Source organism: Chiloscyllium plagiosum, unplaced genomic scaffold, assembly GCF_037043375.1.
Source record: "Chiloscyllium plagiosum isolate Xiang-an unplaced genomic scaffold, Cpla_swu_hap1 HiC_scaffold_5, whole genome shotgun sequence".
Lineage (NCBI taxonomy): Eukaryota > Metazoa > Chordata > Chondrichthyes > Orectolobiformes > Hemiscylliidae > Chiloscyllium > Chiloscyllium plagiosum.
In genome coordinates this window covers 57,642,458-57,663,660 of record NW_028270143.1, presented here as the reverse complement: position 1 = coordinate 57,663,660, position 21,203 = coordinate 57,642,458, and the positions used below count along the sequence as shown (strand labels likewise).

The following is a 21,203-nucleotide window of genomic DNA, read 5'->3' as shown; positions in this document are numbered from 1 at the left end:
ACCTATCAGCTCAGCTCTGCAGCTTAACTATGTCTCTTTGTAAACTCCAACATCCTTTGTCACTATCCACAACTCGACTGACCTTAGCGTCATCTGCAAATTTACTAACCCAACCTTCTGTGCCCTCATCCAGGTCATTTATAAAATGACAAACAACAGTGGACCCAAAACAGATCCTTACGGTCCCCCACTAGTCACTGAACTCCAGGATGAATATTTCCCATCAACCACCACCCTATCTTCTTTCAGTTAGTCAATTTCTGATCAAAACTGTTAAATCACATGCCTCCGTATTTTGTGCAATAGCCTACCGTGGGGAACCTTATCAAACACCTTACTGAAATCCATATACACCACATCAACTGCGTCACCTTCACCACCCGTGTGGTCACCTTCTCAAAGAACTCAATAAGGTTTGTGAGGTACAACCTACCCTTTACAAAACCATATTGATTATCCCTAATCAACTTATTCCTTTCTAGATGATTATAAATCTTATCTCTTACAACCCTTTCCAACACTTTACCCACAACCAAAGTAAGGCTCACAGGTCTATAATTTTCAGAGTTGTCTCTACACCCCTTCTTGAACAAGGGAATAACATTTGCTATCCTCCAGTCTTCTGGCACAATTCCTGTAGACAATGACAACATAAAAATCAAAGCCAAAGGCACTGCAATCTTCCTAGAGAATCCTAGATAAAGCTCATCTGGCCCAGGGACTTATCTATGTTTACACTTTCCAGAATTGCTAACACCTCCTCCTTGTACACCTCAATCCCATCAAGTCTAATACTCTGTATCTCAGTATTCTTCTTGACTACATTGTCTTTTTCTAATGTGAATACTGACGGAAAGTATTCATTTAGCACTTCCCCTATCTCCCCTGACTCCATGCACAACTTTCCACTACTATATTCAATTGGCCCTAATCGTACTCTAGTCATTTTTTTATTCTTGATATACCTACAGAAAGCCTTAAGATCTTCCTTGATTCTCTCTTCCAGTGACTTCTCATGTCCCCTCCTGGCTCTTCTTAGCTCTCTCTTTAGTCTATCCTGGCTAACTTGTAACTCTCAAGCCCCCTAACTTAACCTTCACATCTCATCCTAACATAAGCCTTCTTCTTCCTCTTGACAAGAGATTCAACTTCCTTACTAAAACACGGCTCCCTTGCTTGACCACTTCCTCTCTGCCTGACCAGTACATACTCATCAAGGACCCACAGTAGCTGGTCCTTGAATAAGCTCCACATTTCAACTGTGCCCAATCACTGCAGTTTCCTTTCCCCATCGTATGCATCCTAAATCTTGCCTACTCACATCGTAATTGCCTTTCCCCTAGTTATAACTTTTACCCTATGGTATACACCTACCCTTTTCCACCACTAAAGTAAACATAACTAAATTGTGGTGACTATCACCAAAGTGCTCACCTGCCTTCAAATCTAACATACGGTTGGGTTCATTACCCAGTGCCAAATCTAATCTGGCCTCTTCCCTTGTTACATCTATTAAAAAAAATTTGATCACTTCCAAAGTATGTGCAGAAATTGAAAACAATTTCAGAACAGCTCCATTAGTCAAGAGTTAAATTGATGCCTGCACTGGGGAGATATCTGAGGCTTTCCAAGGGGAAATAGGAGATCAGTTGCAACTGGACATAATTGAACCTGTTCATGTCAATAGACATCTTACTCAATCTAAACTTGATACAAAGCGAGTAGCACTGTTTTATTTGAATGGATATCAATGGCTGTTGAAAGTCTACAGGTCTGGACCTACTCTGAGGATTAAAGGGAAAATCAAGATAAAAACTGATCTACAGAGGTCTGTTGAAGAATTTTGCCTCATTTGGCAATCATGGCTGGACCCTTGAGACAATTACTCCATAAGGTGTAAGGATGAGAGAACTGACATTGGGAAAGGCCTTCTAAAAAATCAAAGACATGCTGTCTGTTGTCCATTGATCTCCTGCTCCATCTCAATCCATCTCTTCCAACAATTATAGCTGCAGATGCTCAGCCACAGCATAAGAGTAGTGACCTTTCAGAAAGAGTGGTGAGCCTGTGGAATTCATTACCACAGGAAATAATTGAATGTATTCAAGAGGCAGCTAGACATAGCACTTGGGGCTTTTGGGCTCAAAGGTTATCGGATTGGGCTATTGAGTTGGAGAATAAGCCATGATCGTGTTGAATGGCGGAGAAGCTCAAAGGGCTGAATGGCGTCCTCCTGTTCCTATCTTCTATGTTTCTACGTTCTTTAAAGGAAATGGATTTGTGTCAGAAACTAGTTTAATCTTCCTTCACAGCATTAATTGTCATGAAGACATGGAACACAGTTATAGAGAAGGGGTTCCTTTGGTCAAGAAGTTTGCAGCCTACATCTTTAGCCTGAAAGTTCCTATACAGATAGAACAAATGATCGATATTAGATGTCAAAGACCAGGCAAGGATGTGTCTAGGTTGAATGGACATGTCATCTTCACCTTATGAGATTTGCCTACGAAACCAAATATGTGCCTTGGAAGCTGCAACTGATGGTGGATGCTCTCTCCAGAATGACTGCCGACAGTTTGATAAGGAATTAATTGGTGAGTTTCAATTGTATAGTCAGGATACAGTGCTACAGTGGCCAACAATCCAAAAGATGCTCAATTAAATCTGGCAGGAATCAAAGGAAGATCTGGATTCGTCAGTATTGTGACAGATGTTAGCCAGACCAAAAGCTCATTGTGTTGGCCATGAAGCATCAACAACATTGCACTACTATAGATGACTTACTTGGATTTGATCATTTCAGTTTCATTCAGAGGCATCATGCTAAACATTCACACCTGGTACACATGCACATTTCAAAGTCTAAAGCAAGGGCTCAGATGGTGGCTCAGTGGCTAGGAGTCTCAAAGGATATTGATATTGAGCAGTCTACCGTGAAATCTGTTCTATTCTTAGGCCTGAATACAAGAAGTCACTGATCCCTACCTGATCACAGGAACAAGTGAGTACGAATGTATTTTTATTTGACAGATGGCTTAATGCTCTTGTTTTTGATCATTTATCATGGTGGATTGAAGTTAAAGTGTTAGAGTCTTATATGTAATGTTTCCATCACGCAACATCCCTGATGTGGTCATATTTGAAAGTCGACACAGTTTGCTAATAAATCTTTTAACTAATTTTCAGCCACTTCCAGATTTCAACTTGAAACCAGCTTGTTGAGATATCCACAGCCAAATGGCAAAACAGAGTGTGGTTTACAGAAAGCCAAATCCTTTTTGACAACATTGCAATTTTATGCAATTTTGTTAAATTACCGATCCGTCTTACTCCCATTATGGTTTATCACCATCATAATTACAAGGGCAGAAAACTGCAGACTAACATTCCCATCCTATCAAAGAGGTTAATTCCACAGTCGAGTCCAAAAGGCACAAAAGGGTTTGTAACAAGGAGTAGTCTTATTGACAGCAGCAGATTTCTCACTGCAAGAGATGCCACTATTCATGATGGCTGCCAAACCTTGAGTAAGAACACTGGATACGTGGACCTCAATGGGAGTGGTATGGTCATCAAACCTTTGGGGAGGACCAGCAACAACTGTACATTGCGTTTAGAACTGAGAAGGCATACAGAATAACTGGAAGATTTTTTTGAATTGTATGACCTTCATTCATATATGCTTTGTTAGAACAAACCCAGTGAGGAATGTCATGACAGCAATGGTCAAGATATTGATCAGCATCAATATCATTGATACTCAAGCCAATGACCTACAAATCTTAATGTGGCAAAGAGCAGTGGGAAACTAGAGGACTGGGAAGCTCACAAAAACCAATTGAGGGCAACAAGAAAAGAAATAAGGAGTGAGAAGATTAACTATGAGAGTAAGCTAGTCAGTAATATAAAGGATGACTGTAAGAGTTTCTTTAGATATATAAAGAGCAAAAGAGAGGAAAAAGTGGACATTAGGCTGCTATCAAATGACACCAGAGAGATACTAGTGGAGAACAAGGAAATGCCTGAGGAACTCAATAATTACTTCACATCAGTCTTCACAGTGGAAGACACGAGTAATATCCCAAAAATTAGAGGGAATGAGTGAGGGGGCAGAGCTGAGTATGTGGCCATTACCAAGGAGAAAGTGCTAGAAAATACTAAATGCCTGAAAGTGGAAAAATCAAGTGGACCAGGTGGACTACATCCAAGAGTTAGTGGAGGCATTAGTGGTGATCTTTCATGAATCACTAGAATCAGGGAGGATATCAGAGGAGTGAAAAATCGCTAACTTGACACCTCTGTTTAAAAAGAGAGCAATTAGCTTAACCTCAGTCGTGGGTATGATCTTGGAATCCATTGTGAAGGATGAGATTTCTGAATACTTGGAAGTGTATTGTAAAATAAGGCAGAATCAACATGGTTTCATCAAGGGGAGGTCATGCCTGACAAATCTGCTAGAATTCTTTGAGGAAGTAACAAGTAAGTTAGGCCAAGGAGAATCAATGGGTGTTATCCATCTGGACGTCAAGAAGGCCTTTGACAAGTTGCCACATAGGAGACTACTGAGTAAGATAAGTTCCCACAGCATTCGAGGCAAGGTGCTAGCATGGATAGAAGCTTGGCTGTCTGGCAGAAAGCAGAGAGTGAGGATAAAAGGGTCCTTCTCAGGATAGCAGCCAGTGACAAGTGGTGTTCTGCAAGGGTCAGTGTTGGGACCACAACTTGTCACTTTTATATATTAATGATCTCAATGAAGGAACTGAGGGCATTCTTTCTGTTTGCACTTTGAACTGAAGATCACAACCTTTTATTGCACACAAAAGGACAAAACATTAACTATATTACACTATGCAAGAATTGCTTAAAACAGTCTTATGATGAATATAAAATAAAGATTCAACCCTTTTACAATCAATGATAACCTTTCAGGTGTTCAGAACTCAGTGAGGTATCAACGTGTTTCCATTTTCAAGTTTCTTGTTCGGTTGGCACAGCTGTGATTATTTCTAGTGCTTTATTCTTACTGATTTCTAAACACTTTCAGAGCTAACAAGTGGGTTGTCTCTACACCCAGCTTCCTGTAAGATTTTCGCTGGATACCTTAGATAAGGTGTCAAAGATATCAGTCCAATAACGACTCAAAGAAGGGCAAAGCCAGAACATGTGCATACAATTTGCTAGGTTTGTTGACACTGATTGCACGACGGAGACACCTCCTCAAATACTTTTGCAAGTGAATCTTTGATGTAGTGGACGCTGTGTAGACTTTTGCATTGAATAAAATAAGTTTTGCACAGAGAGAAGATCTGTGCACCCTTTGTAAAATCTCATCCCACACATCACCTAGAATTACCTCTTCCAGATCTGCCTCCCAGACAGCTTTAATAGAATCAAGAGAATCTGAGCATACTTTATGAATGTTTGAATAAATAGCTGACATAGCCCCCTTTAATGAAGAAAGTGGTTCCAGAAAGATGTTAAAATCAGAATCATTAGGAAGAGTGGGGAAAACCTGAAATGAGCTACGGACAAAACTGTGAACTTGGAGGTATCTAAAGAAGTGGCTTTTAGGAAGTGAAAACTTGGCAACTAATTGTTGAAAAAATGCAAAAACGCCATCAACATATAAATCTTTCATAGTTTTTATTGCTAACTTAGCCCAACCAGAAAAGGAACTATCCACTAAAGATAGGGGAAAATTATGATTTACTGCCAGTGGTGCCTATAGAAAATAACTGAAAGCCAAAGTGGCATTTAAACTGAAACCAAATTTGAAGATAAAACAATTACATCATTTGTGTAAATAGTGGTTGAAGAAAGGAGAAGTGAATGCAATAAGGTCTTCAATGTTACCAGATGGGTCGAATTTGCCTCAATAGTCAAGCAAATTGGGAGATCATCAAAGTTCTCATATTGGAGCCTATGGTTCAAATTTCTAATGTTTGCTGCCCAAAAAAAAAACCGAAATATTCAGCAGCACTATTTCATTTCGTATCTTTGGCCTCTGTAACAGCTGTTTTTGTAACCTAGGAGATTTCCAAATAAATTCAAGAATAAGACAATCTACTTTACAGAAAAAGGAAAGATGGAGAAAAATAGTATACATTGAAATAAATAAGAATATCATGGAATTTTATTGGAATTAATTCTAGCAGCAGCTGCCAAATTAAGGAGAGACCATTGTTCAAAGTCTCGCTTAATTTGTACCAGTAACGGTTCAACTTTTTTCCTGTACAAATTGCCTAGTGTATCTGCTGTGTGTACACCAAGATAAACAAAATCAGAGTTGGCAATTTTAAATGGTAAATTATCTAGTGGGAATTTCCCGGCAGGATTATTGAGAGCAAATATCTCACTTTTGTTAAAATTCAACTTATACCCAGAAATCTTACTGCAAGATTCTAAGATTGAACGTGTGGTGGGAATGGAGAGAGATAAGTTTGAGACAAATAGCAAAGGGTCATCTGCATAGAGGGCAGTCTTCAACTCCACACCACTTCTAATAATGCCAGAGAAATCAGGATGAGTCCATTGAGCAATAGACAGAGGTTCAATTACAATGGCAAACAGCAGTGGGCTCAAGGGATAACCTTGTCTAGTGGAATGATAAAGGTAGAAATAATTCAGATTCATGTTATTAGTCCTAACAGAAGCCTGCAATGATGCATAGAGTAGTTTGATCCAAGAAATAAATTTTTCCCCAAAGCTAATTTCATCCAAACTTAAAAAAAGAGATAATTCACCCTCTCAAAGACTTTTTCAGCAGTTAAAGGTACCAAAACCTGAGGGAGAGTGGATGGGGAAAAATTGTAAACAACATTAAATACCCGCCGAAGACTAAAAAAAGAGTGCCTGTTGCGAATAAATCCACTTTGATCCAAGGATATGATAAATGGAAGGATGGTTTCCAGCATGGTGGCTCAGTGGTTAGCACTGCTGCCTCACAGCCAGGGACCCAGGTTTGATTCCAACCTTGGGCGACTGTCTGTGTGGAATTTATACATTCTCCCCGTGTCTGTGTGGGTTTCCTCCGGGTGGTCTGGTTTCCTCCCACAGCCCAAAGATCTGCAGGTCAAGTGAATTGGCCATGCTAAATTGCCCATAGTATTAGGTATGTTAGTCAAAGGGAAATGTGTCTGTGTGGATTACTCTTTGGAGGGTCGCTGTGGACTTGTTGGGCTGAAGGGCCTGTTTCCACATTGTAGGGAATCTAATCTAATCAAACATCGGGCCAATAGCTTTGCAATAATTTAAAGTCAACATTTCACAGACTGATCGGACAATATGAACCACAAAGGAATCTTTGCCTTTCTTTAAATGCAAAGAAATTGATGCTTGAGTTAAAGTTTGAGGAAGAGAGCCAGAATTAAACGCTTCAACAAACACATCTACCTAAAGCGGAGCCAGCTTTTTATAAAAGTTTGATTAGTGGGCGGCACGGTGGCACAGTGGCTAGCACTGCTGCCTCGCAGCGCCAGAGACCCGGGTTCAATTCCCGCCTCAGGCGACTGACTGTGTGGAGTTTGCACGTTCTCCCCGTGTCTGCGTGGGTTTCCTCCGGGTGCTCCGGTTTCCTCCCACAATCCAAAGATGGGCAGGTCAGGTGAATTGGCCATGCTAAATTGCCCGTAGTGTTAAGTAAGGGGCAAATGTAGGGGTATGGGTGGGTTGCGCTTCGGCGGGTCGGTGTGGACTTGTTGGGCCGAAGGGCCTGTTTCCGCAGTGTAATGTAATGTAATGTAATGAAATCTAATCTAATCTAAAACTCGGCTGGAAAATCATCGGCTCCAGGACTTTAACCACTTTGTGGTGATCTAGCTGCAGCCTCAAGTTCTATTGCTGTGGTTGATTGTTCCAATTCCTTTGCCATATTTTGATCAATAGTAGGAATGTCAATCTTATCAAAAAAGGTCTCAAAGTCTGCTGTAGCAGAAGAACATTCACATGAAAAAAGTGATACGTAAGATTCCTTAAAAGTTTTATTGATTTCTAATGGGTCTGACGTGACACCTGAATTAATCTGAATTTGTGGGATTAATTGAGATGAGGACACTTGGTGCAACTCATGAACCAACAGTCTACTAATTCTATCTCCTTGTTCATAAAATTTAGACCTAGAGTGAATTAAAAGCTCAGTGCTGTATTGTGACATTACAACATCATTCTCGGCCTATGCGTTCTTTATATACTTCTGAAGACTTAGAGATTGCATAAAGATAATCTAATTGAGATAGACATTGTGCTAACCATGCCAATTTCTCTTTCCTAAGTCTATTCTTATGTGCCGCATAAGAAATTATTTCACACCTGATGAATACCTTCAGGGTTTCCCACAGCAAGGAGGCTGTAATGTCTAGGGTTTTATTAAATTATTTAAAACAATCTATTCACTGAGAGACAAAATTAACAAAATATTCCTCTCAGAGTAAGTGTGTATTGAGATGCCAAGGTGGGCATGTATTAAGAAACTTCTGAAAGTGAACACTCAAAGAGACAGATCCAAGGTCTGATAAAACAATTGAATCATATTTGCAACCAGAAATAGATGTGAGCAGTCTGTCATCTACCAAAAAAGAAATCAACACGTGTAAACGTGTGGTGGACGTGCAAAAAAAAAAATTCCTTCTTAGAGGGATTAAAGAACTACCAGGGATCAACAACATTAAACTCCTCCATAAAATTCTTAATTATTTAGCAGATTTGGACTGGAACAGAGGAAGAACTGTCTAAGTAAGGATTCAATCAACAGTTAAAATCTCCTCCCAAGATTAACTGGCGTGAAGATAAATCTGGTAACATTGAAAGGCACTGTCTGAAGAAAGCCTCATCATCCCAGTTGGAGGCATAAACATTAGCCAAGATTACATCAATGTCAAAAATCCATCCAATAATAATAACAAATCTGCCAGTAAAATCAGAGATAGTTTTAACATAGACGAAAGGAGTAGATTTATGAAAAAGAATAGCAACTACTTTACATCTGCTAGAAAAAGAGGAAAAATACATTTGTCCAATTCAACCTTAGAGTCATAGAGATGTACAGCATGGAAACAGATCCTTCGGTCCAACCTATCCATGCCGACCAGATATCCCAACCCAATCTAGTCCCACCTGCCAGCACCCGGCCCATATCCCTCCAAACCCTTCCGATTCGCATACCCATCCAAATGCCTCTTAAATGCTGCAATTAGAACATAGAACATAGAACAATACAGCACAGAACAGGCCCTTCGGCCCACGATGTTGTGCCGAACATTTGTCCTAGCTTAAGCACCCATCCATGTACATATCCAATTGCCGCTTAAAGGTCACCAATGATTCTGACTCTGCCACTCCCACAGGCAGCGCATTCCATGCCCCCACCACTCTCTGAGTAAAGAACCCACCCCTGACATCCCCCCTATACCTTTCACCCTTCACCTTAAATTTATGTCCCCTTGTAACACTCTGTTGTACCTGCGGAAAAAGTCTCTGACTGTCTATCTATTCCCCTAATCATCTTATAAACCTCTATCAAGTCACCCCTCATCCTTCGCCGTTCCAATGAGAAAAGGCCTAGCACTCTCAACCTATCCTCGTACGACCTATTCTCCATTCCAGGCAACATCCTGGTAAATCTCCTCTGCAGCCTCTCCAAAGCTTCCACATCTTTCCTAAAGTGAGGCGACCAGAACTGCACACAGTACTCCAAATGTGGCCTTACCAAGGTCCTGTACAGCTGCAACATCACCTCACAACTCTTGAATTCAATCCCTCTGCTAATGAACACTAATACACCATAGGCCTTCTTACAAGCTCTATCCACCTGAGTGGCAACTTTCAAAGAGCTATGAACATAGACCCCAAGATCCCTCTGCTCCTCCACCTTACTAAGAACCCTACCGTTAACCCTATATTCCGCATTCTTATTTGTCTTTCCAAAATGGACAACCTCACACTTGGCAGGGTTGAACTCCATCTATCACTCCTCAGCCCAGCTCTGCATCATATATAAGTCCCTTTGCAGCCGACAACAGCCCTCCTCACTATCAACACTCCACCAATTTTCGTATCGTCTGCAAATTTACTGACCCACCCTTCGACTCCCTCTTCCAAGTCATTAATAAAAATTACAAACAGCAGAGGACCCAGAACTGATCCCTGCGGAACTCCACTTGTAACTGGGCTCCAGGCTGAATATTTACCATCTACCACCACTCTCTGACTTCGACTGGTTAGCCAGTTCTCTATCCAACTGTCCAAATTTCCCACTATCCCATGCCTCCTGACTTTCCGCATAATTGTACCAGCCTCCACCACATTCCATACACGTACCACTCAACTTTGGACTGTTTATATTTTTCAAGTGGGTTTCTCGTAAACAGATTATATGAACATTAAAATGGTGTAAATAATGTAAAACCTACTGCATTTAATGGCAGGCATATTTAATGTCCCCACCAACCAAGGGTGTTGAAGTATTAAATGTGTCATATGTAATAAACACACGTAAAATCCCAAATGTGAAATATTAGATAAACAAATATAAACCTTGTAAAAGTGAGGTATGTGCCGCCCCCCCCCCCCTCCATATCCCCATCAGAACAAAACAAACTCCACTATCCCCAATAGCAGTATCTTCCCAAATGGAATACCTGCCCACCAATCCCTCCCCCTCCCAGCAGAACCACCCTCTAGAAGGGTGTGTGTTCTCTGCCCCCCATAGTAAAAAACACTCTCACCTTTTGTTGCTCAAGCAAACTACATGACAACCTTGGGCAATATAAAAATTAACTGTACAAAAACTACGGAGCAAAAATGAATAAAAAATTAAATGTAATGAAAAAAATATATATAGTTAAACAATTAAACTCTGCATTCTTTGGTACCAAAAATGACAAAAATGAAGTCTTGAGTAAGGAAGCATGTACTTCTTGAAGAATGAAGCCAAATATAAGAAGAAAATCAAATCCAATCCGTAAACACAGCATACCATCCATCTTCATCTCCACAGTGGGAAATGTAGTCTTTGTCCATGGTAGTGTAAAGCAAATGTTTAATCAGCATAATTAGGCCCAACCGTCAATCCGGTTCTGGAACCACAATCTTTTTAAGCTTTTTATTCACAAAGTCCATCGCCCGACCCAGGTCATCAAACCTATGACTTAGGCCGCTTGGCAAGATGATACGTAATATCGCAGGATAATGAAGGCCAAATTTAACATTAGGACATGAGTGTCGCTCCTTCTTTACCTTGGCAAAAGTCACACCTGCTTAGCAACAGTTGAGGTGAAGTCTGGAAAAATGGATACTCTCTTTCCATTATCTACAAAGAGAGAAGCATCTGCAGCATGGCGTGGAATGTGATTTCTCACTTGAAACTGGTTCACCCTGAAGTCCATCGGGTGAGATAACCCACCTTCCTTTGGTTTAGCATGCAGTGTGCGATGAGCCCTATCCAACATGGGTTTAGTTTCAAGTCTGAACAAATCCTGTAAATGTTGGGCCATAAATTTTGTGGGGCATGGACCCTCTAATCCTTTGGGTAAACTCACAAGTTGAATATTACACCACCTGGAGTGAGCCTCCAAGTTTTCACCTTTCATAGTGAGAGACTCAGCTGCAGCAGATAATATACTAACATTAGCTTGGAGGCTAGCTATCTGGTTATCATGCTCATTAGCCAAACATGCCAGGTCCAAAATAGTCCTGCATTGTGAAGAAACTTGTTCCTCCAATGGCTTCAGGGCAATTGTTGCCTCCTTTTAACCATCTGAGTACATTTAAGACTGAGATAGACAGGTTCTTGAGTGTCAACGGGATCAAGGTTTAGAGGGATAAAGTGGGAGAATGAGGTTGAGAAACTTATCAGCCAAGATTGAATTGCACAGCAGACTTGATGGGCTGAATGACCTAATTTCTGCTCCTACGTCTTATGGACTTATGGTTTTATCTCCCAAGAGAATTAACAAATTAATAGTTCGCTTGAATTTATGAATCAAGAGACTTGGGAAGAGGCAATGGCCTAGTCGTATTATCGCTGGACTGATAATCCAGAGGCCCAGATAATGTTCTGGTGACTCAGGTTCGAATCTGGCCATGGCAGATGGTGTAATTTCAACTCAGTAAAATCTGGAAGTAAGACTCTAATGATAACTGTGAATCCATTGTCAATTGTCTGAAAAACCATCTAGTTCACTAATGTCCTTCAGAGAAGGAAACTGCCATTCTTATCTGGTCTGGCCTACATGTGACTCCAGACCCACAACAATAAGATTGACTCTTAATTGCCCTCTGGGCAATTAAGGATGGGCAATAAATGCTGGCCTGGCCAGTGATACCCTCATCCTATGAATGAATAAAAATAAAGGAAAGTAGTGTGTAAATGTAACATGTTTGTTTAGGCTGTTGTCTAATGGATTAACTATGAGATCAAAAGCTTGGGAGAGACATATGATTATGGATATGAAAACGCTAACATGAGCTAAGTTGAAACTCTGTCCACCCTGATATATGACACAGCCACTGGGGAGGGAACTGAACACTTGGAGCTGTTTGGGTTGGACTGTATATAAAGTTAATTGTGAACTTGTGATGAGTCACATGTCTTACCTACATCTCATTAGTAATGGCTAAAATACGTAAGCATTAAGGTAACCCAAATATAGATCAAGATTTAGTTCAGCCTTCACCAAAGTCTACTAGAATATCATTGGAAAAATCTTTGGAACAGTATTCTAACTTAACCACAATAGTAATACTCAGACATATACTAATATAACAGTTTACCCAGTATGGGTGTTCTATTAGTCTCTGTGTTGACACTAACAGTTTTAGCTTTTGCTTGCAGGCCTATGATAATAAAGTGAGGGCAAAACCATTGGAAGCCTCACAGCCCCACATTTCCTGACAGAGGAGAAGGGCTAAGAGTGTGATAGTCAGGCACCATCCCAGGAGCAGGAGAATTGACATTTTGAGCATTAGCTCTTCACCAGGAATGAGAAGATGGGCTTGTGAACAATTACTGATGGCTAAGTAGGACTGTCATTGCAGGTGAGTGAACGAGTGTAGGAGTACAAGGGTGCTTCTGAACCATACATGAGGCATAATGCCCATGTGTAAGATCATAAGAACTGCTAATGCAACTGTTACATTCCTCTGCAAAATTGCACTATAGAAAATTGCATTATGGAAAACTGCTATCGAAAATCATGCAGTAGAAGATTGTTCATAGAAAATCACTGTACCCGCTCAGTAGAAAGTTTGCACTATCCAAACAATGTCCACAATTCGTTAGTCACATTATTGCAAATTTGCAGTGATGAAATGTGTGTTATAGCAGAATGACATGAGAGGAGCTTTCAGTGCCTTGAGCCTGTTCTGCCAATTAATAAAGTCATGGCTGATCTAATTGTAACACTTTCCTGGCTGCTCCCTATTGCAAATGGCTTAGAACATAGAACATAGAACATAGAATGTTATAGCACAGAACAGACCCTTCAGCCCTCAATGTTGCACCAATCCGAAGTCAATCTATCCTACACTATTCCATTTTCATCCATATGTTTATCCAATGACCATTTAAATGCCCTTAAAGTTGGTGAGTCTACTACTGTTGCAGGCAGTGCATTCTGTGCCCGTACTACTCTCTGAGTAAAGAAACCACCTCTGACATTTGTCCTATATCTATCACTCCTCATGCTAGGTATCACCATCCAAGGAAAATGGCTCTCACTGTCCACCCTATCTAACCCTCTAATTATCTTATATGTCTCAATTAAGTCACCTCTCAACCTTCTTTTCTCTAACGAAAACAGCGTCAAGTCCCTCAACCTTTCCCCATTAGGCCTTCCCCCATACCAGGCAGCATCCTAGTAAATCTCCTCTGAACCCTTTCCAAAGCTTCCACATCCTTCCTACAATGCGGTGACCAGAATTGTATGCAAAATATTCCAAGTGCAGTAGCACCAGACTTCCATGTGTACTTTCATGTATACAAAAAAAACCTGTCTAACTCAACCTTGAATATATTCATTTTCTCAGCCTCCACTGTTCATTAGAAAAAATCATTTCAAGGAATAATAACCCTCTGAAAGAAGAAATTATATTTTTTTCACTTCCTTAAATGTAGACAGTTTATTTTGAAACTATGACCTTGGGTCTATATTTCCAAATAACATATTCTCAACAACTACCCTGTGAAATCCCCTCAGAATCTTAAAGATCACCTCTGATTGTGGTCAACCCCAGTAAGTCTAGGTCTAGGTTGTTCAAACACTCCTCATAGGACAAAACCTCCTTCCCCAGAATCAGCCTTGTGAATCTTTTATGAACAGCTTCCAATGGAAATGTATCCCTCCTTAAAGGGGATAAAACTGTACTAAGTACCAAGACTTTATACAGTTATAGCAAGATTTCCCTACATTTGTACCCTATCTCCTTTATGTTGAAGGCCAATATTCTAATTGCTTCCTAATTGTTTGCTGTACTCACGTGCTAACTATTCAAGATTTGTGTAAAAAGACAATGCAAATACACCGTGCTACACTATTTAGCAATCTCTCTTTATTTAAATAGTATTCTGCTTTTCTCTCCTTCTTGCTAAAGGGGACAACTTCAGAATTTTCCACATTATACTGAATCTGCTATATTTTTGCCCACTCAGTTAATTTACCTATATCCTTTTGCAAAGTTATTGTATCCCTCTCAAAACTTGGTCCCCCACCTATTTTTGCACAATCAGCAAATTTAGCTACAATTCAATTCAATCATGTCATTAAAAAGAACCTTAAATAATGGAGGTCCCAGCACAGACCCCTGTAAAATGTCACTAGTTATAATTTGCCAACCTGAAAATGACCCATTTGTTTTGAATCTTTGGGTTGAATCTTACTTTTGGATAAATGTGAACGGTGTTGAGTTTTTTGGAGCGAATCTTACCAAAAGTGCCACAATAATTGCCAACCCTACCCCTGAAGACATCTCTTCATCTGCTTTACTCTCTACCTTACCACATATCTTTCCTGGAAGAACTCATCACTGGTAACTCTTCACTGGGGCAGCATGCTGGAAGTCAAGCTCTGCTATTTTTGGAGATTTCGCAATTTATAAGGCCATCAGATCCAGATTGATAGAAAGCACAGACCAGGTTTCTGTACTGAAAGAAAATCACAATTTGTGATAAGCAATTCATTTCTAGCTACAAGTAAACAATTATAAATTGTTAGCATATAATACTATTAATGAAAATACTAACCTCTTCTAAATTTCTCCTTACACAAATAAAGGCAGAAAAATAATAAAGATAAATTGAAGGGAAATCTTGAAAGACAGTTCAGTACTCTTTGTTCCAGGTTTTAGTGTTGAGATAACACTTTTGCTAACCAGCACATTGCTTCAATTATCGTTGTTTGGTCATTTCCATTGGTTGGTAGCAGGCACCAGCTGGCTGGTTCAGTCAAAAAATGTCTCTGACTAATCAATTAAAAGTCGCAGATTATGATAACTGGTGTGGAAAAGTATAATTTTCTTCAGGATTAGAGTGAGTTTTGACTCAGAGAACAGAAGGACTGTTACTGAGCTGAACACTTCACTCTCTCTGTAACTTGTTCCCAGCTCCAAGCTAGATTAGAGTGGTGCTGGAAAAGCACAGCAGTTCAGGCAGCATCCGAGGAGCAGAAAAATCTACGTTTCGGGCAAAAGCCCTTAATCAGGAATAGAGGCAGGGTGCCTGCAGAGTGGAGAGATAAATGAGAGGGGGTGGGGTTGGGGAGAAAGTAGCATAGAGTACAATAGGTGAGTGGGGGGTGGAGATGGAGGTGATAGGTCAGAGAGGAGGGTGGAGTGGATAGGTGGGAAGGAAGATAGGCAGGTAGGACAGGTCATGAGGGCGGGGCTGAAGAGCTTCAGGGCAGAGGAATTGACCTGGGGGTTGCAGTGAGAGAGAGAGAGACTCATTGAGATTCTTGTAGAGAGAGGAGGAAAACTTCTTCAAGGCAGGCATCCTTGCAAGAGGATTCGCAGTAGGGTTAAAATCAATGAGGTAAAAACAATGATTGCAGATGCTGGAAACCAGAGTCTAGATTAGAGTCATGCTGGAAAAGCACGCAGGTTAGGCAGCATCCGAGGAGCAGGAAAATCTATGTTTCGGACAAACATAGGACAAACACTGTCCTCTTGACAGTGAGGAAGGATGTGGCAGGTTACAGCAGGATATAGAGAAGCTGCAGAGCTGGGCAGAAAGGTGGCAAATGGAATTCAATGTAGCTAAATGTGAGGTGATTCACTTTGGGAAGAATAACAAAAAGATGGGGTACTGGGCTAATGGTCGGATACTTGGTAGTGTGGATGAGCAGAGGGATCTTGGTGTCCATGTACACAGATCTCTGAAAGTTGCCACCCAGGTAAATAGTGCGGTGAGGAAGGCATATGGCGTACTGGCTTTTATTGGTAGAGGAATTGAGTTCCGGAGTCCTGAGGTCATGATGCAGTTGTATAAAACTCTGGTGCGGCCGCATCTGGAATATTGTGTGCAGTTTTGGTCGCCATACTATAGGAAGGATGTGGAGGCACTGGAACGGGTGCAGAGGAGGTTTACCAGGATGTTGCCTGGTATGGAAGGAAGATCGTATGAGGATAGACTGAGACACTTGGGGCTGTTTTCATTAGAGAAAAGAAGGTTTAGGGGTGACTTGATTGAGGTGTACAAGATGATTAGGGGGTTAGATAGGGTTGACAGCGTGAACCTTTTCCCGCGTATGGAGTCGGGTATTACAAGGGGGCATAGCTTTAAATTAAGGGGGGGTAGATATAGGACTGAAGTTAGGGGTAGGTTCTTCACTCAGCGAGTCGTAAGTTCATGGAATGCCCTGCCAGCAGCAGTGGTGGACTCTCCCTCTTTATGGGCATTTAAGCGGGCATTGGATAGGTATATGGAGGATAGTGGGTTAGTAGAGGTTAGGTGGGCTTGGATCGGCGCAACATCGAGGGCCAAAGGGCCTGTACTGCGCTGTATTCTTCTATGTTCTATGTTCTAAAAGCCCTTCATTAGGAATAGAGGCAGGGTGCCTGCAGAGTGGAGAATAAACAGCTCCAAGCTGTTCAGTTATCTGAGAACCAGTCACACAGTTGTTGTCAGACAATAGATCTCTGTCACTATCGACCAACTTTTGATTTCATCCGCATAACCCTTCAGCTCTAATTCATCTACAACTTAAACTCCAATTATTCTTGTTCAAGTAGTTGTTTGTAATGGGTATTAGGTTACTTTACAAACCTCACAAATGCAAAGACTAGTTTTAAAGCAGCGTTTTCTTATTTCAGTCCTCATTTAAAAAATATGAAGTTCAAAGACACTTTCCTTACATCACTCAGCAGCTATCCACCATAATAACAACATCTCTTGCAGCTGTGACATCTTTGAAAGCCCACTGTACATCTTGGATTGTGCTAATATCTGGAACTGCCCTGTTAGATTCTGGAGACAGAGGAGAGATGGCTGAGGAAGGGAAGTTTGCCTAGCCTTCTCCAACAGAGGCCTGCAGATCCTGGTCAAGGGTGCAACAAGCAGGTGTACTCTCTTGGAAGACTGTCAAAGGTATCCGCACCACCAGACATGCCAACCTAATAAAAAACTGCACTCAGTTTAATGCTAACTCAAGGCTGTGGAGAACTTGGCTGCAGTGCCAGAAGAGGGTCAAGGTATTCCCATCTTTACAAGGGTAAGTGCCGTACACTGCTGTCTGCAATCTCATACTCACTCTCTACGTTTACCACATATCCATATCTTACCAAGATTCGTGTTCTGATAACCCCTCTGTTCCATTCAAAATCTTCCCTCACTCACTCTGATTATCTCCCACTACACTGCCTTCTCACTCTCTTAAACTACCTTAACAGCTTTCCCCATGTTCACCAGCACTAATAACCATGTCATCCACTTGCATCCTATTTATTTGCCACTTTTACTGCCATAAAAAAGGCATCCCATAACAGAACAGGATGAGACCATTTGGGTGAATGAGTGCCTGGTATCCATGTCCTCACCCTCTATGAGGGCAGAATCTTTACATTCACAGGTGGAGAGAGAGCCGTGTCCCACCAACTGAGTAAGTACCCCTTATGGTTGTACTGCAGTGCTGACATTAACTAGTTGGTCAGTTTCAGGCATCAACCACCAGTTTGAACCAATAGCCTTGATGCCTCATGCCTGTTTTGTCTTACAAGTACAGCTAGTTTTCTGAGTTCAATTTCAGAGAATTGCTCATTCCTCCTGAAGACACATCTCAATCTCTGAGGCAGACAGTGTTGATTAATTAGATGAAGCATTGGAAAGGCTGCTTCCTGCTCTCCCTCAGCTCCAATACTCTGATACTTTTGTTAGCACCTGGATACCCAAGCACCCAAAAGGGCCACAGGGGTGGGCGAACACTGTCCAGGAACTGTTCCGCAAATGGGGAATGGAGAAACAGCCAGGCTGCTCACACTCGGACAACTGCTGGAGACCAGATAGTTGTGCAGTCCCTCTGAGTTGAAGATCCCATGGTCCCTGAGCAACTATCCCCACATGCACAGGATGGATCAGGAGCAGCAAACTGGCCTGTGGGACACATTGACTGGCAATGCCTCAAAACTGCAGCAGAGTAGTGAATCATGCAACTCTATGTCTGCCTCCATGGACAGGGTGGTGTCTGCTGTGGAGAACAAAGCTCAGCACCCTCAGGGGCTAATGGAGGAATGTACACTACTGCACTCCATTGCCCCAGCCACTGATCCTCAGGATCAAAGGCCAGATGAGAGAGCACTCCCCCCCCCCCCCCCCCCACCCCCCAATTCAGATATTCCTTCCTTACAAGGAGTCAGGGCAGTGCCCAGAGGCACTCAGCTGGAGGAGGGGCCATGCAAAGGTCTCGCTGCACTTTCCACTCTGGACACTGAAGAGTTAACTGGTCCTCCACCTCTACCTGGCCTTCCTTGCTCTGACTCTTGGAAACTCAGGCTGATGAGGATCAACTTGTTTCTGGCAGGGAACAAGCAAACATAGTGGGAAGGAGAAGTAGAAGCAAATGTTTCGAGACTATGTTGGTAGCATGGTTAAGACTGTTTTGTAAATAGTTGAGTTATATGTATCTCTGTGTAGGGTCCAGAACATTATTTACACTTTTTGAGGTGCACTGCATGGAGATGTGCACTGAGCTCCAAGTACATTATGTTGGAACAGGGGAGCAATGTACATGGCATTGGGTCAGTCTGATACCTTAGCACTATTCACCACCCCTGACTGTTCAGCTGTTTCTGTGCTCAGGAATGTAGCTCTCCAGTAAGTTCCCTGGCTGTACCAGGGAGGTACCACACACAGGATGATGAGAGAATAGGCACCTAATATGCCTGTGATGTGACCAGCTCTTGGGTTTCTGGCCAAAAGTCTTCTCCTATAGAAGCTTAATGACCGGTGCTTGCTGCAGCTGCTTGCCCCTCTTACCCTGTCCGTTCCGAGTGTCATCATTGCAATTTTCTCCACATTGTGCACCTTCCATTTACTTCATGATGGAAGGTGGCAGTGAGTGGTCCTCATCCTGAATGTGGCAGTAAGCCCTGAAATATGTGTCCATCCATCAACCCCACAGGCAGGTTTCACATTTCGCCACATCCACTCCCAAGGGATAAACCTGCCTATCTCTCCCCTAACACTACTCCACACCTAAACTACAGAGGAGAGAGCTGAAGCAAAGTCTATCAACACTCCCTGAGCAGCCTGACCAGCCAGCCTTGCCCAGACCACAGACTGGTGGCTACACAGGTCTATGCCTCACCCTGACGTAGACAAAGGCTTGACAGTGACCCATGCCCTGGAACACAGAAGCACTGAACTCCTTTGCAATGCTTCTTTGACCAAATGCCTGCCCGTGGCTCAGAGCCCTGGACTGTGGGGAAGGCTGAACTTGAGTCACTACACTAAACCCCCCGTTGCGGGATGATTGCCCACTTGGACTTCACTGAGTATTCCATTAAGACTTTGAGACATGGCCGACCACATGCTGCAGATATAGTGCCTTTTGTGTGAATGCTACTACATCATAATACAGGACAGTAGAGATGCCTCTTTTACAGTGCTGATGCTAGTGCTCCACTAATTGAAACTTACATCAGACTTTGAGAAATACTCCCTCTGATTTTATTTACCCCATTTGCCAATTTTCTTATGGCCCAAGTAGTAACTTCAAGATGGTTAACTATGTGACTCTGTTTTTACATTTGTCTCTGATTGCTCGTACTCCAAGCAGAACCTCCTTTTTGGTCCTACCGATGTCATTGGTTTCCATGTGGACCACAACTGGATCCTTCTCCTCTCACTCTAAGTTCCTCCTCTAGTATTTAACTCTGGCACCAGGCAGAGCCTTTGAATGTTACCTTGTGTTAACTTACAGACTCCCAGGATGTAGGATTGAAAATGCCTTGGAAACAGAGAAAGAGAGAGAAAGAGACACATATTAGAGTTGTTGTCATCTGTGGGGGGATAAGGGTGTCCTGCAATTGGCTATCAGGCAGGATGCTGTGAAACACTGACCACTGATTACTGATGGAACTTGCAACAACTTAAAAATGCTGCAAGATTAGCAGGAGAAGAAATCAGAGAGTGGACCTTCCTATTTCAAGTTTGTTTAGAACTTCAGAGGATGAGGATTTTCAACAGTCGTGGAACATTATGATTCAACAAAATGAACCCATTGAAATCTGAGTGTGAATGCAGACTGTTTCCTATAAAGACTGTAGCTCTGTGCAGAGCATGATGTAATGCATATATGCATTATGGGATTGTTATTTGAGATTAAGACATTAATAATCTATTCTGTACTTTACAGCATGAGTCATCCACTGCTTATCCACATGTTAACGTTTATTTCAGCTTGTTTTGTACAGTTAAAGGTTTAAAACTTAAAATCTTGTCATATGATCATTAAATTACTGAGAGTTCAATGGTTACTGGGAATTAAAATCTCTTGCTTAAAGTTAGCAGGTTTGGCAGGGCTGGAAGATTGCCCTTGCTTTTAGTGTCACTATAAACACTTTTGTATAATCCATAGAAACGCTAGAATATGGCTACTGGTCAGTCAGCACAGCAAGTCCACACGAATCGCCGAAGAACATCACACCCAGACTTACCTCCCCCTACCCTACAAACCTGCATTTCCCAAGGTTAACCCACACATCCCTTGACATTATAG

The 21,203-nt window shown here is 41.8% G+C and overlaps 1 long non-coding RNA gene across 1 annotated transcript; it reads left to right on the top strand.

Annotated features, from left to right (window-relative positions):
* The first annotated feature begins 2,552 nt into the window (after nt 1–2,552).
* Nucleotides 2,553–20,961, top strand: LOC122549902 (uncharacterized). Its single transcript, XR_006311702.2, has 4 exons — nt 2,553–3,001; nt 12,830–13,032; nt 17,453–17,699; nt 20,406–20,961. It is a non-coding gene; the product is annotated as an uncharacterized LOC122549902 (long non-coding RNA).
* The last annotated feature ends 242 nt before the right edge of the window (nt 20,962–21,203 follow it).